The sequence below is a fragment of the Tamandua tetradactyla genome, chromosome 25 (assembly GCF_023851605.1).
Source record: "Tamandua tetradactyla isolate mTamTet1 chromosome 25, mTamTet1.pri, whole genome shotgun sequence".
Classification (NCBI taxonomy): Eukaryota; Metazoa; Chordata; class Mammalia; order Pilosa; family Myrmecophagidae; genus Tamandua; species Tamandua tetradactyla.
The window spans coordinates 4,241,550-4,260,304 of NC_135351.1; the positions used below are offsets into that span (position 1 = coordinate 4,241,550).

Sequence of the window (18,755 nt, forward strand, 5' to 3'; positions counted from 1 at the left end):
TGTGAAGCCGTCTGATCCTGGACTTTTCTTTTTGGGAAGCTTTTGAATGACTGATTCAATTTCTTTACTTGTGATTGGTTTGTTGAGGTCATCTATGTCTTCTGGAGTCAAAGTTGGTTGTTCATGTCTTTCTAGGAACTTGTCCATTTCATCTACATTGTTGTATTTATTAGCGTAAAGTTGTTCATAGTATCCTGTTATTACCTCCTTTATCTCTGTGAAGTCAGTGGTTATGTCTCCTCTTCCATTTCTGATTTTATTTGTTTGCGTCCTCTCTCTTCTTCTTTTTGTTAATCTTGCTAAGGGCCCATCAATCTTGTTGATTTTCTCATAGAACCAACTTCTGGTCTTATTGATTTTCTCTATTGTTTTCATGTTCTCAATTTCATTTATTTCTGCTCTAATCTTTGTTATTTCTTTCCTTTTGCTTGCTTTGGGGTTAGTTTGCTGTTCTTTCTCCAGTTCTTCCAAGTGGACAGTTAATTCCTGAATTTTTGCCCTTTCTTCTTTTTTGATATAGGCATTTAGGGCAATAAATTTCCCTCTTAGCACAGCCTTTGCTGCATCCCATAGGTTTTGATATGTTGTGTTTTCATTTTCATTTGCCTCTTGATGTTTACTAATTTCTCTTGTAATTTCTTCCTTGACCCACTCGTTGTTTAAGAGTGTGTTGTTGAGCCTCCACGTATTTGTGAATTTTCTGGCACTCTGCCTATTATTGATTTCCAACTTCATTCCTTTATGATCTGAGAAAGTGTTGTGTATGATTTCAATCTTTTTAAATTTGTTGAGACTTGCTTTGTGACCCAGCATATGGTCTATCTTTGAGAATGATCCATGAGCACTTGAGAAAAAGGTGTATCCTGCTGTTGTGGGGTGCAATGTCCTATAAATGTCTGTTAAGTTTAGCTCATTTATTGTAGTATTCAAATTCTCTGTTTCTTTATTGATCATCTGTCTAGATGTTCTGTCCATTGATGAGAGTGGTGAATTGAAGTCTCCAACTATTATGGTATATTTGTCTATTTCCCTTTTCAGTGTTTGCAGTGTATTCCTCACATATTTAGGGGCATTCCGGCTTGGTGCATAAATATTTATGATTGTTATGTCTTCTTGTTTAATTGTTCCTTTTATTAGTAGATAGTGTCCTTCTTTGTCTCTTTTAACTGTTTTACATTTGAAGTCTAATTTGTTGGCTATTAGTATAGGTACTCCTGCTCTTTTCTGGTTGTTATTTGCATGAAATATCTTTTCCCAACCTTTCACTTTCAACCTATGTTTATCTTTGGGTCTAAGATGTGTTTCCTGTAGACAGCATATAGAAGAATCCTGTTTTTTAATCCATTCTGCCAGTCTATGTCTTTTGATTGGGGAATTCAGTCCATTAACATTTAGTGTTATTACTGTTTGGGTAATACTTTCCTCTACCATTTTGCCTTTTGTATTATATATATCATATCTAATTTTCCTTCTTTCTACACTCTTCTCCATACCTCTCTGTTCTGTCTTTTTGTATCTGACTCTAGTGCTCCCTTTAGTATTTCTTGCAGAGCTGGTCTCTTGGTCACAAATTCTCTCAGTGACTTTTTGTCTGAAAATGTTTTAATTTCTCCCTCATTTTTGAAGGACAATTTTGCTGGATATAGAAGTCTTGGTTGGCAGTTTTTCTCTTTTAGTAATTTAAATATATCATCCCACTGTCTTCTTGCCTCCATAGTTTCTGCTGAGAGATGTACACATAGTCTTATTGGGTTTCCCTTGTATGTGATGGATTGTTTTTCTCTTGCTGCTTTCAAGATCCTCTCTTTCTCTTTGACCTCTGACATTCTAACTAGTAAGTGTCTTGGAGAACGCCTATTTGGATCTATTCTCTTTGGGGTCACTGTACTTCTTGGATCTGTAATTTTAGGTCTTTCATAAGAGTTGGGAAATTTTCAGTGATAATTTCTTCCATTAGTTTTTCTCCTCCTTTTCCCTTCTCTTCTCCTTCTGGGATACCCACAACACGTATATTTGTGCACTTCATATTATCATTCAATTCCCTGAGCCCCTGCTCAAAATTTTCCATTCTTTTCCCGATAGTTTCTGTTTGTTTTTGGAATTCAGATGTTCCATCCTCCAGTTCACTAATTCTAACCTCACTCTCTTGAAATCTACCATTGTAGGTTTCCATTGTTTTTTTCATCTCTTCTACTGTATCTTTCATTCCCATAAGTTCTGTGATTTGTTTTTTCAGACTTTCCATTTCTTCTTTTTGTTCATCCCTTGCCCTCTGTCCTCCCTCAATTTATTGATTTGGTTTTTGAAGAGGTTTTCCATTTCTGTTCGTATATTCAGAATTAGTTGTCTCAGCTCCTGTATCTCATTTGAACTATTGGTTTGTTCCTTTGACTAGGCCATATCTTCAATTTTCCTGGTGTGATTTGTTATTTTTTGCTGGCGTTTGGACATTTAATCAGATTTCCCTGAGTGTGAGACTCAGCAGGTTGAAAGATTTTCCTGTGAAGTCTCTGGACTGTTTTTTTTTATCCTGCCCAGTATGTGGCGCTTGTCTATCTGCGGGTCCCACCAGCAAAAGATGTTGTGGCTCCTTTATTAATGCCACTATTGGTGTTTTGTTGGACCCAGTCCTTGCCAGTGTTCAGAGACTCCCTCCTCTCCCTCCGGGCAGCTGCCTGTGGGAGAGGGGCGCCGGCCGCTGGCCGCCGCGGCTTGGGGAACTTGCTGATCTGAGACTCGTAGCCGGTCCGGGAAGCCGCCCGCGAGAGAGGGGTGCCGGCCGCCGGCCACTGTGGCTTGGAGAACTTGCCTCTCCGAGACTCTAAGCCAGTCTGGGAAGGAGGGAGGGAGGGGCACCGGCCGCCGGCCGCCAGCCGCCATGGCCCGGGGAATCGCGCGCCGCTTGGAGAGCTCACCGCAGCGGAGTCTCGCAGTCGGTCTAGCCAGCCCAGACTGGGGTACACTGTGTGTCCGGTCCCTTCTGTGGCCCTGGGAGCTGTTCTGCACTGTTTCTGGTCACCTAGTAGTTGCTCTGGAGGAGGAACTAAGACGTGCGTACCTTACTAAGCTGCCATCTTGGCCCCTCTCTCTGTCTCTACTTTTTTGGTAGAAATGTTCAATTTCCTTTGCTTATAAGGAGTCAGCCATTTTGGATCAAGGCCCATGTTCTTTAGTTTGGGCCACACCTTAACTTCTAAAAATATCTTCAAAGGTCCCATTGACAAAGGGATTCACTCCACAGGACTGGGGGTTAGGACTTCAGTATGGCTTTTAAAATACATATATATATTTTAAAATATATTTAAAATATATATTTTAAATATATTTAAAATAAATGTGTATATTTATTTTTTTTTTATATAAAAAATATAAAAAATTTAATGTCTGCCTGACAAAAGAAGATCTCACCATAATCACATAAAGGACAAATGATGAACTTGGAAACAAACTCATAAGTCATCGTAGAACAGGGCAATCTTCCTAGTATATAAAAAACTCTACCAATTGATAATAAAAAGGTTAATAATCCTTTAGAAGAATGGACAAATATTATAAAAGACAAGTCAAATAGAACGCAAGATTTTCTTAAAGATATTTAAAGATATCTTTAAGAAGTGGGGGGTTGGGGGGTGGGAAGACATGATTCAATCTCCAAAAGCCATCAATAGTGTCCAGTAGATTGAAAGACTGGTGAAATGTGATCTGTATGATTACTCAAGTGGTGAGGAGAGAAAATGGAAGTGAGTTGGGTACAGAGGTTGGGCTCCCATGATCTTTGTGTACTTTTATGTCTTCTGCAATAACAGAAGAGTCCAGTGCAAAGGGGAGCCACCCATGGCTCTGATGGTCCCTACATTTTGCCACACCCCCTTCTCCCTCCGTCCACCCAGTGATCCATCATGAAGCACAGATGAGGATGCTGAGGCCTGGCTCAGATCTGACCGCCCTGTCTGTTGTGCTTGCGTGGTGCCTGCTCCCCTATGGTTCTGCAAGGGAGGCTGGAGGGCTGGCCAGGTTGTTGTTTACATTTTAGGCTCATCACCTATGAGTGTTTAGTGATGTTTTATGTCCCAAACAGAAGGGCATTTGCTACCATTTCAGCTATGTGCCAGTCTGCAACAGGCCACATCTCATCCTGATCCATAACCCAATTCCTCTTACTTATCTTCCTACTTCTCTACCAGGGCCATCAAAACTTTTCCTGGGAAGGGCTAGGGGAAAAGAGTAGCTTCAAGAACCGACTGCCAAATCCCTCTCTTGGAGAAGACTGGCTTGGCTCTGGCATATTTCCAAATGGGCATGTCTGTTTATGAAGCTAGAGATATGGCAGATGCAGGCTGGGAGATGACAAAGAGATGAAGAAACAGCTTTGTTTTAGGAAGAACAGGAACACAAGGGTAGAAACTGCAGCAACTACAGCAACACACAAAAGAGAGAAGTGGCTGAATGTAGGAAGAGAGTGTCCTATCCCCCCGCCCCCACCGTGTTGTTGAACGGTGATCTCTGTGAGGGGGAGAAATGTGGCCACTGAGAAACTCATGGGAGCAGGTATGGCAGGGCGATGTCTGATTTTTCATCTTGAGTTATCTGCTGTCCTGTGTTGGATGCTTGCCATCCCCATATTCTTCCGTTTCTAGTGAAAGTGTCTTATATACTCATTGGCTTGAGAGTGGAGTTGGGAGAAACCAAGAGAGGGGCTGTGGTCCAGATTGGAGTTGACATAGAGCAGAGGGGAGGAAGCAGTCCCAGGAGGCAAGCTGTGAGTGAGATCAAGAGGTCTCAGGAACAGGAAATTGGAATGAGGGGTGATCATGGGAATGTTACCTCCAGGGAGTTTGCAGAAATCTTGGGTATGGCCCTAGACTTCCCACAGGATGTGGGAAGAAGCTTGGCCATTTCTATTTGAATACAGAAGGACCTGGGGGCCCAGTTTGTTCCCGTGTTATGCAATCTCCACCCTTCACTTTACTGGCCAGAAATTGACACAGGGGTAAAAAGAAACCCAGGCTCTTGATGCCTCAAAGTTTAGTATCACTATATATGCAAAATATTGTGTGATAGGCATTGAAAGCTTCATTCACATCTGTCCATGCATTCATCTAATCCCTCATATTTACAATGCTAGAAACTCTGACAGCCTCCAGGATTGTAAAAGTGAGTGTCTTCTAGCCCCTTCTGAGGGATTCCCCACATCCAATCAACCATCCTACATATCTCTGAACTTCTCACACATTTCCCCACTTCTCTTTGTTTCCAACGGTCTTATATGTTGTTGCCTTGTGACTAGGGGGTGTCTTGGCCTCCAGAGTCTGGAAGCTTATCTAGAGGAAGAGATGTTTGAGTTGAGACTCAAAGGATGAGCTGGTGTTAGCCAGACAAAGTGATGAGAAGGTTAGAACAAGCATTCCAAGTCTCGCCATGGCTCTGCCTGCCTCTACCTCTGCTATCATTAGACCAGAGCTGAAACATCCCATAAAGTAGAATAATCTATGACCTGCTGTGGATACCAGATCATGACACTTTTAGCTCCTCACTGAGACCCATCTGTACTCTGTTTCACGTATGCACAAATGCACAACATTCTTTTCCTCATTTTCCCGGGGTAGAAAGCCCTAAAAGTAGCAATGTGAAAACTACCTGCCTCAATGCTTGCACAAAGAACGAGAATATGTTGGGGAGGATGAATAGAACATGGTCTTATTATTACATGGGTGGAGCATTTCAACTGCTTAGGAAAGCAGCCTGCACGGTGACACAGATCTTTGGAGGGAAAGGCAGTGGGTAAGAGTCTGCTCTGAGGCCACTTGGTCTATCAGGTACACACCATTGAACCACCTTGCCTCCCTGTGGCTCACGTTTTTTCGTTTCTAATAGTGCCTATCTGATAGTGTCCATCTCATCAGAGGGTCGTGAGGATGTGGGAATGTTAGTATTGGTTATTACTTTCCCAAGGGAAGGTGAGATGTTAAAATGTCTCCCTTAATCTTCCCACTCACAGAACAGCGAGTGGGCAGATGGTGTTCAGTGTCTGCCTTATGCCCTGGATCGAAGAGGAAAGTCCTTTTCCTTCTGCTCTTGCTCTGTCACTCTCTGTAGCACATAAATGTGGGGTGGTTTCTTATGCAAGAGGATGAATCAAGGGCTGCCCAGGAAAACTCAACATTTCTCTGTGAAATCGCAGGCTAACAAAGTCTGAAGGCACCTTTAAATTCGTGTATCTGAATAAGCATTGAGTTCAGAGATGGAGATTTGGGTTATAATCCTGATCCTATACAGACTCAGAGTTCTCATCTTTAACATGGGTACAATTTGCTCTGCTCTCACTATTTGTGAGATTGGAATGTCTGAACAAAAAGTGGTTATAAAAATATAATCCATTCCATAGGTAAAAATGATTCCTTTATCTGTTTCTCACTTGGTGTGTATTGTTAGGAAGCATTCGTTTCTTCAAGAATTTCCAAGCCATGAGAAGAAAGAGTGTATTTCAGAGGTGGCTGAAATGATTTCTGTGCGGCTGCCAAGTATTTGGAGGATGAAAGGTGGTTTGTGAATATAATATACTCTTGTTGCTGTCTACGTTGATTGATAGCCTTAAACTGCCATGCTTCATAAGTAGAACGGTCAGTCCTGGGCGTCCTATAAAGATTTTGGGAGCAGGAGGGAAAATAAAATCATTGCCTTTCACGGGTGTAACTTTTCCCCCAGTGGCCCCCAAGACAACTCCTGTTAGGGGGGTTGAAAGGTACGTTTACAGAAGGCATCGTTCAGTTCTAGTTTCTTTAGAAAACCTCCCTAGTGTAACATTAGTTGCACGTCTTTCAAACCAGCCACTTTGAATGCCTCTGTCATTAGGAAAGAATTTAGTGGCCTTATGTTTAATACAAACTAATAGTTTCTGGAGGATTTTTGAGCAGCAAATAATAAGTTGAAGCAGCCTCCTGAGAAGTTTGAATGACGTACTAGTGCTAAAGGACCTGAGAACAGCACCTCCACCACTTCCAGGAGTAAAGCGTCTATTATTCAAGTTGGTGGCAGTTGTGTCAAGAATATCAGGCCCTCCACCTTCGTGGATATACCTATCCTTTTATTTCTCCTGCTCTTGATGGATGAGTCATTCTTAATTTACAGTGTTCACTGTAGAGAAAGCCTCTCTGTGTGTCTGTGTGTGTCTGTACGTGCAAGAAGATGGAAATAAAATCAACCGAGATCATATTTGGTGGATGAAGATAGGGCATTGGCAAATGTTTCATATCAAATTGGAACATGGTGCGGTGAAATGGGGCAGGGATACTCTAGTGGAGACCTACAAGTTCGCTGTTTCAATTTTTTTTCTGATACGAAAGTATTTACAGTTCTCCATCAATGGCATAAAGACAAACTGCCATCTTACAGCAACGATAAGGCAGATTTCATTGTTATTGAAGAGTAGGTAGAATGCTGAGGATGGCATTGGTGACCATGAAATGCATGAATTCTGTTCTTAGAAGAATGTCCTTCTGGCTCATGCTTCCTTGGGAATGTCTGTCAACAAAGCAGGTTACCTGGGGAGAGAAGGAAGCTCAGACTTGTATCCCCAGCTATGAGGATAGTTTACACTGTCCACATTCTCTTGGACCCTGTGTCTCCTGGTAAACAACCCAAAGGAGGGAAACTCAACATCTCTGGTGGTGCTAACATCTTCCCTTGGTTTCCTCCAAGCTGACTCATTTATTCATCCCTCTTGGGAGTGCAGGAACACATCAACTCAGTTCCCACTTATGGTTCACATGCTGACACTTAAAATCATCAAAAAAATGTGGTTATTGCCAGATTGCCCCCAAGAAATTCTTTGACCAAAGGGAAAAGTATCTGTCACTCTAGCATGGTGAACTTTCTCCAAAGAAAACAGGAATGCCCTTCCAAAAATAACTGACCTGCCCCTGTGGTCATACAGATTTACATTGAGTGAGAGCCATAAAGAGCAAGGAGTTAAGCCAGCACCAGGATGGAGAGGGTGCTTCATGAATGGGGTCTCTCGTTCACACTGTCTGGAGAAGGCTTTCAGGAGAAAGGATGGAGCATCCCAGGAGGAGAAAGGAAACAGGTGACTCAGCACAAGGCAGGTAGGACTCAGCGCAGTCATCCCACCCTTCCCTAGACCCGGGCTTCTGGGTGGTTTACAATGGCCACCCCCTGCCATGCAGTCTGCTGGCATTGCCAGGGAGGAGGGTGAGCAGAGAGGGTGGATTATTTCTGAGTAGTTCAAAACATTCTGAAATTATTTTCTGAAACACAACTCTAATGTTTCTTGTTTTTACAATCTGGAATGGCCTTGGGAGGCTTTCAGGTTTAGTGATTCCCCCAAGGACATTTTGAGGCAATAGTGTAGAAATTGTGGTCAGCTGTCAGAATTCTTACACATCAGCAGGACCCACCGTGGGCTGCTTACCATCTTCATGGTCACCAGCATTGTGAAACATCTCTCTCTAAGGGATGAAAACTCACAGGAGTTAGAAGGGACTTTGAGAAGAACCAGAAGGAGAACAAAAAAAGGCAGTGGGATTACAGGAAAGCCTGCTGTTTTCAGGCACTTTGCCATGGGCCTTACCTCTAATATTAAGACTTTATAAGAGTAGATTACTGCAAGGAAAGTGTGGCTCAGAGAGGTTAAATAGCTTGTCAAGACACACAGCCTGTGCATGTAAGTGCATATTCCCTTAAACTCCACAGACCACAGCCTTCCCATTACATCTTGTTGCAAGGACAGTTCAAGTCCTTTGACTACTTGCATTTGTCCATCCAGCTAGAAGAAAGAGGGCTCATTAAAAAGGAATTTTAGATAGACCATTTGAAGCAGAAGAAAGCACTATGAGAGGTACAGGAAAAGTTCTTTGGAAGTTTTAGCAATAATAATATTTTACATTTCTGTAGTTATAAATCTAAGAGAGTTTGTGTAGATACATAGATACTTTACCATCCTGTAAAGTCAGGTGTTCTGATTGTTCTATAGAACTCATCAATGAAGTATTCCCATTTTTAGAACTCATCAATGAAGAAAGAGGAAGAAGTAGAACTAGAATCGGACCTTCTGATAGTTTAAGCTTTTAACAATTAAGGAGCGGAAGACGATTCAAGAAAAGTTGGAAGAGTTAGGCAAGAGTCTAGAAAACTATCATTTTATAGGATAAAGAAGATTACTACATTTTTACGCTAGCCAATAGAGGAATTATCTTCCTTTTAGTGATTTTCTCTCCTTCAACCTCTGCAAAGTGCTGTAGGAGGTAAGAGAAGTTCTCTGAATGGAGAGCAGCTCAAGTTCTTGGAGGAATTAGTTTATCAATAGGCTGCGGAAGTGATCAACATATCATAATTTTTGCTGAATTGAAGAACTCTAGTTGTCCCAACCAGAATTAAGAAAATGATCTTTCTGTGTGAACCCCAGAGTCAAAAAGATTTCCCAGAAGAATTTCATCTTAAGATATAGGGCCTGAGTGAGTTATAATGAAGTGTTGTAGTCAAGCCTGGAGGGCAGAGAGGAAAGGGAGGCAAGAGTGTTAAAAAGTGATTGATAACAGTGAGAGGTAACCAGATGTTTTTATTACTTTAAACTTTGCTCCCCGCATTGTATTTGTAAATAGAGAAGTTAGTAATAACAGTTTGCTTATGCTTAATTTTTAGCATGTTATATGACTCATAAATGTGTATCTGCTTCTCCTCTGAGGTCTAGCAACCCATGACCTGTGTACCCCATGATCTGCTTGAAATTTCCTCTAAGAAAATACAGGGAAGTTTGATTTCACCGTGTCCAAAATGGAAATCTAGATTTTCGCCTGAAAGCTTGGGGATGGCCTACTTCATTATCTCGGTGAATGGCACACCAGCAAGGCAAGTACGGGCGAGCTGCCCAGGAGTCATCTTAGACTCTTACCATATCCTCCTGCCTAATCCCACAGCATCACCAAGCCGAATCGTCTCCATTCACATCACCATCTCCCTGGACCAAGCCACCAACATCTTTCTTCAGGACCACTGCAAACCCCTTCACCTGGTCCAGCGGCATCATCATTGTCCATTCCACCTGCATTCCACCCCTAACATATTGACCTCCTGCTTAAGACATACCAAGGGCTTTCATCTATCTTTAGGGAAATATGCTGCCAATATGGAATTTACAATCCTTCGGTAAACTTTGGCTCCTACCATTTCTCCAGAATCATCTCACAGGGTGCTTCCCCTTGCTCTCTTTCATCTCACACTATCCTTCTCCTCCCCCTCCACCATAGCACACTGTCCTCCCTTCCACTTATACTACCTCATGTCATCCTTCCTCTCTCACAGCATCCCTCTTGTCGGTCCCGACCTTCTCATGCTGTGTTTTCCCTCACTCTCCTTCATCTCGTACCACCCTTCTCCTCCCCCTCCACCATAGCACACTGTCCTCCCCTCCACTTATACTACCTCATGTCATCCTTCCTCTCTCACAGCATCCCTCTTGTCAGTCCCGACCTTCTCATGCTGTGTTCTCCCTCACTCTCCTTCTTCTCGCACCACCCTTCTCCTCACCATACATCACCACACACAGTCCTTTCCCCCACTCTGCATCATCTCTCAATGTCCATCCACTCACCCTTATCTCACAGCCTTTCCTCTCGATCTTGGTCACCTCATAACACCCTCTGCCTCCCCTCTCTCGTTTCATACACCCTTACTGCTACTGTCCATCATTTCCCACTGGTCTTCTTGCTGCCTGTCATCTCACACCGTCCTTTTCCTCACTGCCCCAAGACCACCCTCCCCCTCCCCCTCCATCCTCTCACGCCACCCATCCCCTCGCCCTGTATCATCTCACATCACTGTCCCGTCACCCTCCATCATCTCCCACAGCATCTCCTTTCTTCACTAGGAGCAGCGCAGCCACACAGGAGGGCTAATCCTCACCTGTCCAACTCCATTCCCCTGCCTCACCCTCTGACACAGGTCCTCTTTTTGCATGTTGTCCCATCTGCCTCGACAGCTATATGCTTCCATCTTTGTCTAATTGACTTCTCCCTTCTTTGTTCTTCAGACCTTAGCTCCAAGACTGCTTCTTCAAGGGATCCTTTCCTGAGCTTCCTGATTAGGTCGAATTCCTGCATGGAAGAACTCGTGGCTTCATGGGCCTCTTCTCTGAGGATATTTTTACAATTGGGATTTAACACTTATTTGTGTGATTATTTGGCAGGGACATTTTTGGATTTGTTGTCTATATTTTTTGGTTGAAAGAAGAAAATAATAAGTGATATCCTAACTGAATAAGAATTTACTGTTCACTGTTTTTTTTTTAATTTATTATTATTATTACCTGGCCTGTGAGAAATGTTGATGTTGATCCATGAGCATCACTAAGTGTTTATTCTTCACCAGCTGCTCAGGAAACAGGCAAATGGCTGTGCTAAGAGTGTCTTTGGATATGCAAACCTAAAATAATATATTAAAAAGTTACTCTGGTGTTTAAGTCTAGGGTACAAGGGGAAAACTGCTTTTGCATGCTATGAGCTATGTTCAAAAGGAAACCATCAGCACTACCACAGCACCAGCAGAGGTAAGTAATGGGATGAAGGACAAGAGTTAAGAGGAAGTTTAGATTTCCTATTTGGCGAGGGTGTATTTATTGGTTTTCTGTCTTTTGGGAACAATGAATTATTTAAAATTGAGAATGTTGATGGACTGTGGACTCTGGGCCCTCTACATGATGTCCGATGAACGCAGGTGACTGAAGGATGCACTGACGGAGAAGGAGATTGGCGAACGATAGTGTATACTTATGAATGAAGGTTGTGCTGCTACAAAAAGGAACAAAGTCGTGAGGCATGCAACAATGTGAATGAACACGTGGGACATTTGGTGAGACAAAATAAGATAGAAACAAAAAACAACAATAGTATGGTTACCTTTAGAAAATGCTTATAAGATCGTAAGCTTTTAGAGTAGTCACATTAAGTCCGGAGTGGTGATTATTATTTCTGGATTTTGAGACTGTTTTATATATGTAACCTGATGTTTAGAGATAAGAATGAAGCAGAACAGATTGGGGTTAAAGTAATTCAGAACATAGGGGTAAGGAAGACGGTGTCTATATTTTAGAATCACACATACTCTTTGAGATCAATGGAAAAAGGTTTATTTGATCTGGAACTGAAATTTTCTGTAGTACACAATCTAATTCAACCTATCTGCATAGCTCATTTGAACAATTGAAACACAGGAAGCACAGAATAAGAAAGAGGTCCTTTAGTTCTGTATGGATTATTGTAATGCCTGGATACATCCTAGATTATATTAAACAGATAATCAAAAAGTATTGGCAAAATCCCCTGAGGGATGGGAGAAAGAATATGGAACTATTAAATGTTACCATCAGGGAATCCCCTGATACTGTGTCAAACTTAAGGTATACCCGAAACAATAGGCCATGCACTCAATCATGAGGCTTACTCCTGTAAAGCTTAGAGAGGTAGTGGAAAACACTACCTATGGGCATGTCTGAAAATTACTTCTGGAAGAACTCTGCTGTTGCTCAAATGTGGTCTCACTCTCTCTAAGCCCAATTCTGCAAGTGAAATCAATGCCTTCCCCCCCCTACATGGGACATGACATCTAGGGGTGAAAGTCTCCCTGGCAACATGGGAGATTACTCTCAGGGATGAATCCAGACCTAGCACCATGGGATCAACAATTACATCCTGACCAAAAGGGGGAAAAGAAGTGTAATTAATAAAGTATCAGTGGCAGAGAGAGTTCAAATAGAGTTGAGAGGCTACTCTGGAGGTTACTTTTACACAAGCTTCTTGTAGACCTTGCTACCTATCATAACCTGCCAACCCCCAATCACGACCATTCCAGAGAATCCTAAAGAATGCTTAGGGCAATATATAAGATTCCACAAGTGTTCCATGCACTAGAGTAACTTTCCAGAAATTTACAACCTCTAGATAGGTTCTTAGTCCAGATAAATCCTGAAATCTAGCCCAGCCTCTCCAGAGCATCAGATTGTTCCAACTCCCTACCCCATATTAGTGACAGACCCTGCCAATATAAAAAATTTAGAATTGCCATAGCCCAAACAACCCCAAAGAGAGGTATGGAAGATCCAAGGTGATGGTGGAATTATACATAGAAGATAGGGCTTAACAAATGAATATGAATGCTGAATCATTAAATTGATATCTCTCTTAGACTCCAGTATTTTAGAGCAGCTGGAAGTAAAAACCTAAAATTGTGAAATTGTAACCCATGTCAAAGTTTGAAATATGTTCTACAAGTAATTGTGATGCTGTGCTTTGAAACTTATAGCTTTTTTTTTTATATGTTATTGTTCACAAAAAAAAAAAGAAAAAAAAGTCGATTTTGATGATAAAAAAGTATTTAAGCCCTCTAGCTTCCTATATTCTGGAGCAGTTAGAAGGAAAAATCTGAGCGGATGGTATGGTAGCCCATGACAAACTCTGGGATCTGTCCTGTAATTACTTGTTAAAGAGTGCTTTGAAATCTACTTCTTTTTAATTTCTTTGCTTTGTATATATATTATACCATACAATAAAAAAGTTAAAAAAAATCTAAAAAAAAATCATACTGTCAAATGGGTCTCTAATATCATCAATAAGATTTGGTTCTGCAGTAATTAATTTTGGAAACATTTAGCCAAGATCTCTTAATTTTTTCTATTCATCTTTTTAAGGCAAAGACAAAGACAGGAATACCCTGCATATTTTTACTTCCTACTTTTTCATGATGCATCTCCTTTCTGACTTTTGTGTTGTCCTGCTATTTTAGGTATCATGGCATGATTAGACCTTACTTTGGGACCGTCTGAAATGAAAAATTCTGGCAAATTGTGGAGCACGAGGTTTGAGGAGAACTTTGAGCAGTACCCAACTCTGAGGCATCCCCATGTCTCAGATAATCCAATTCCCTGCCATCACGTCCACCTCAGCTGGTTCTTCATGGTTTCTGATGTTTTTCACTGATAAGTTTCACGTTACAACCTGGAAAATTTGTGTAGAAATTTAGTAAATTAAACCAATCAGTCAGCAAGCTTATAGTTTCCCCAGCTTGCTAGACATGAAAATTAATCTCTACCCAGAGACATTAGTATTAAGTGGAAGATTGCATTTTTGGTAAAGCTGTTTTGCTAGTATTTGCAGGCATTTCATCATTTATACCTGCATTAATATCCTTAAGTCACACAAAATTTTCAAAGTCCATGGAAACCAAAACTGATTACAAATCCATGCCCAGCAAATTTAGTGACATTGTAAACCAACTGATTTGGCTTTGAGGAATGATCTAACCTCTTGGACTTTGGAATTTTGGGAAAATAACTGTCTCAACTCTGAGTCTGTCTATTTGTCTTCTTTGTGGAAGGACATGGACACTTTCCTGCGAGTTTTCAGATAACAGTTTACTAAAGTTCTAAATCACCTTACTGTCCTGAGTAAGACAAGTGAGTTTTTAAAATGACAGTTGGAACAAGACCCAGTGCTTTATACTAAACAGTTAATTGTGAATTAGGCTACAAAGAGCCATGGAGAATCAATTCAGGCTTCCATCAAATTTCACTTGCCTACTCATTGCTATAAAATAATAAGCATATTGTAGTTCAGAAACATGTCTGTGCTTTCACCATGTAATGCAATATTAAGGAACCTGAGGCCAGCTTTCAACAGCTGTAGCAGAAGTTTCTACAATTTTCCTGTGAATTAGGATCATTCCAAATTAGCAGCTTCGTTAGACAGCCAATATGGACAATTCAGATGCCAAAGTGGTGTCTTAGGTCTGATTTATTTACTTTAGCTGTCTAGATAATCCCAAGTCACTAGACAATTGCTAATGGAGAAAATGGGGAAATGCTTTTTCTTGTGTGTTTGTCTCCTTTTTGGGCAAGTAGTTTAATGTGAGATTGCAAAATTTTGCCTTTCCTGTGATTGAAGGAATGATGTGAGAAGCTCTAACATTTCTACTCTTCATTCTTGAAAACCAGACAGCAAAGAGAACCTCATGAGCTCTGGAAAGCCCCTGACAGCAATTGTGGGATAAAATATTTTAATTGACAAAAGAGCCCCTTGGCTAAATTCTCATCTTCATAGACTTGTCAGAAGGGTTCAGTTTCAAGCCAAAAATCTGCCAGAATGAAGGCCAGTCATTAGTGACAGGAAGATGAGGAGAGTAGGGATCGGGTGGCTGCACAACAGCACATAATGAGATAAAAAGCTGGGGAGTCAATTGAGGTCAGCTGACCCATGGTAAATATTTAATAGGAGGGTTTTTTCACCATCTAAATGCAACCACTTCACACTGGCATTTCTCATCTGCACAGGAACAGATTTGTCTCTGTCTCATTAAACAAAAAATATGATACTTAAAAGGTATTCCTAACTCAATTCCTTGTTCTTTAGGGTAAGCACCATCATCAACAAATTTCACCATGACTGAAATTAAAAATGTGGAAATACACACCACAAAAGAAAAGAGTATCATTTATAGTGAAATGCAAATGGTTAAGTTTTCTGAAATGAAGCATTTATAGAACACGTACCAAGTAGCAACCAAGCAAGGCTGTTATCTAACATACACACACACACACACACACACACACACACACAGACACACACACACACACACATGCCACCTAACACTAAGACCACGTCTTAATTTTATTTAATTAATCAAATTCCCATAAGGACATTACTTTAAAGAATGTACTTCTCAGTCAGGCTCAGTGTTTCAACTAAAATTTCAGAGCGCTTTACAACTCAAATACCTGAACTGAATCCCTTTGCCTTGGGTGAGATGGACCAAATTCAGAAGTCTTGGGGGAGGTAATGACAGCTTAACCCTTAACGGAACTTCAATTCCGTTGTCTTTATCTCTTATGTTTGTTTGCCCAAAACCAATCTTTGTTGTGCATTTTCACTGTTTCAGGCACAGAGAGAAATGGAGGAGTAAAAATGTGATTTCCTAAGTTATTTGTTGAATAAAGATTGTGAGAGTGGATCCTGTATATTCCAGAGGCCAACACACACATGTATGCATACAATAGAACCCATATAATCGATTATGCATTATCTCTGGCCTGTGTATTTAAAGTTCTTGCTTTTCTGAATTATACAAAGGCAAGAACGAAGTTCAGCTGACGGAAGGGTTAACAAAAAGGCAGAATTGGGACATGCACGCCTCTGTCTGCAAATAATTTGGCCCAAGCCTTGGTCTGTATGTCATTTGCTTTGTTCTTCACTGTCCAGGATAGTTGTGCACAGCTTTGTGTTAGCTGTAGATGCGGTGGACCCCATCTTCTCCTTCACTTTCCTGCAGACACCTGTTCTGCAGTACCAGCTCGAAGGAGTGTGCTGGGGAAGAGTGAAAAAAAACTGGCTTTGAATCCATTAATTTTAGTATTGAGCGTTACTTCTGATTCCCTAGAAAAGAGATTGGAACTTGGCTAAAGAAATTTTGTGAATGTTTGTAGATTCCCCACTAACTATGGAATCTTTAATCCTACCAATTTAAACATGACAGGAAAAATTATTAGTAGGTATTTGTACCTTCTCTCCCACCCACACTGAGTAAGGGTGATTCTGTCTCAACCACGCAACTCCTGAGACTTTACTGGGCAGAAATTAAAGTAATGGAATGGCAAGAAGACTTGATTTATTTCCCAAAAGTTATAGGAAAAAAAAATAGATGAGGATGGAGAAAAGCAAGTGTCAGCCCAGACTGATTTTAAGGAGTACTTTTGACAAGTTTGGAGAGAAGTAGGAGAGAGCTTTCAGGAGAAGTCGACATGTGATTGAGATATTTAAAAAGAGAAATCAGTTGGGAAGACTTCCTGAGTCCTTTATGTGATTTTATTTTCATTCTTTTTTCTTAAACTTTTGTATTAAAATCATTTCAAACTTATCATTTTAAAAAATAATACAAAACCCAGAGAAAAATGTATCTTCCACCCTGACACCCAAACCCACAAATTTTAACCTTTTACCACATTTGCTTTATCATTTTCTCTGTGTATCTATCTAAGTATTTATACATCTAAATATCTAATTTCCTAAATATTTGAGAGTAGGTTGTATACATCATCTTCTTTGAAAACATAATACCCCCATGTACATTTCCTAAGAACAAGGATATTCACTTATGTAAAAACTGTAAGTACAGTTAAACTTTGATATAAAGTTTACAGGCTTTACTCCAATTTTTTCATATGTCCCAATAATGTCCTTGGGAGCCTTTTCATTCCCCAGGATCCTGTATTGTATGCAATTGTCATTATCTCTTTAGTTGCTCTTTTTCTTTTAAATTGTGAATCACATATATGACATAAGCTTTCTCATCTCAACCACACCCAAGCCTACCATTCAGTGGGATTACTTTATGTATTTTTATGTTGTTGGCTTTTAAAAATTAATATAATCTTCTTTTGTATTTGTAAGAGACTCCAGTAAAACATATTTTAATTACTGCTGTAAGTAAAACTGTGGCTGTGAGACAGTGGTCCGCTTTGCTAACATCTTGTCAAGAATGGGTGGCAGAGTGGATGGTGCCTTTTGGTGGTGCCCATGACTGAAGCCAGGTCTTCAGGGTAAGAGGGAAAATCTGCGCCAGATGCCCAGATGTTGGCATCATGCTGAATTGAGGTTCTCTCACGTGCTAGAGTTGTGTAGATACCTGAGAATCTAGTGTAGTGCCCCCAGAGGGACAAGAGTCAAGTCTTCACCAATACCTGTAACGATTAAACCACGAACCTAAGTATTATCCTATTCACTTGTGCCTGTTTCAAATAAGCACACTTCATGGCTTGTTTTAAGCCTGATGTGTCACCAAGGCAGAGCAAGAACTTTAAAGCTGAAAAATACAATTTTCTACTTTAAAAATGCATGCCACTCTGTTTAAAAAACAAAAGAGGACAAAATAATCACCGCAGAGTGAAAAAGTCAGCATTTCTCTGGGGATTTTCCATCTGTGCCATGGTGATTTTCTCTAGCAATTAAAAAAGTCCTGTCATAAGCAGAAAACAGGTTTGGCCATGAAAGTAAAACTCTCTTTCTTGCCAGTGATTAAATCTGACTTACAGATTTATAAACTAACAGTCCACTCACATAACGTTAGTTGTTGAATTGGGGTGAAGTTTGGCTTTGAAAGATGTTTACAATATTTTTTAAGTTTCGTAACAAGCAAGTGTCCAATGAAATTGACCATGTGGAAATCAGGAAAGATGCAGCCTGACAGTTTTCAGCCTGTTTTCTCGTTGCTTAGTGCCTGAGTTAACAGCGGGATGTTAGTGCCTTGCTTGATGACAGAGGCTTAAACAATATAAAAATGACATGGTGATGGATAATAGTGGAGATGTTGAAAGACCTTCATCTAAAGTGCCCTACATACCAATGCTACATTAAACCATCCTTTTCAAAGTATAGCAGATTAAAGTTTTATATGTCATGGGCAGAAAGCCAACAGTTCCTGGGAACAAAAGAAAGGTATAGATCTGTATCTTTTCTCCATTTTCAAGTGAATTCAAGTGAATTCACTCATCTCAAATTTTTATATTTAAACAAGGTCTAAGACCCCAGGGTTGGAAAGTAGCAGCATTACCCATAGAATAACTCTGCCACCCTAGTTTACCGTGTTTTAGGGACTTCAGCCTTTAATGCAAATGCAATTCACACCTCATCACTCACCATGACATCTTCAGGCTCAGAATTTCATGTTAGCTACCTCCAATCCCCAGCGTTTGGCGCTCC

The 18,755-nt window shown here is 40.7% G+C and overlaps 1 pseudogene; it reads right to left on the minus strand.

The window, feature by feature from the left end:
• The window catches only part of LOC143668752 (thioredoxin-like protein 1 pseudogene), a 43,016-nt pseudogene extending 32,977 nt beyond the window's left edge, over window positions 1–10,039 (minus strand).
• Between the last annotated feature and the right edge of the window lie 8,716 nt (window positions 10,040–18,755).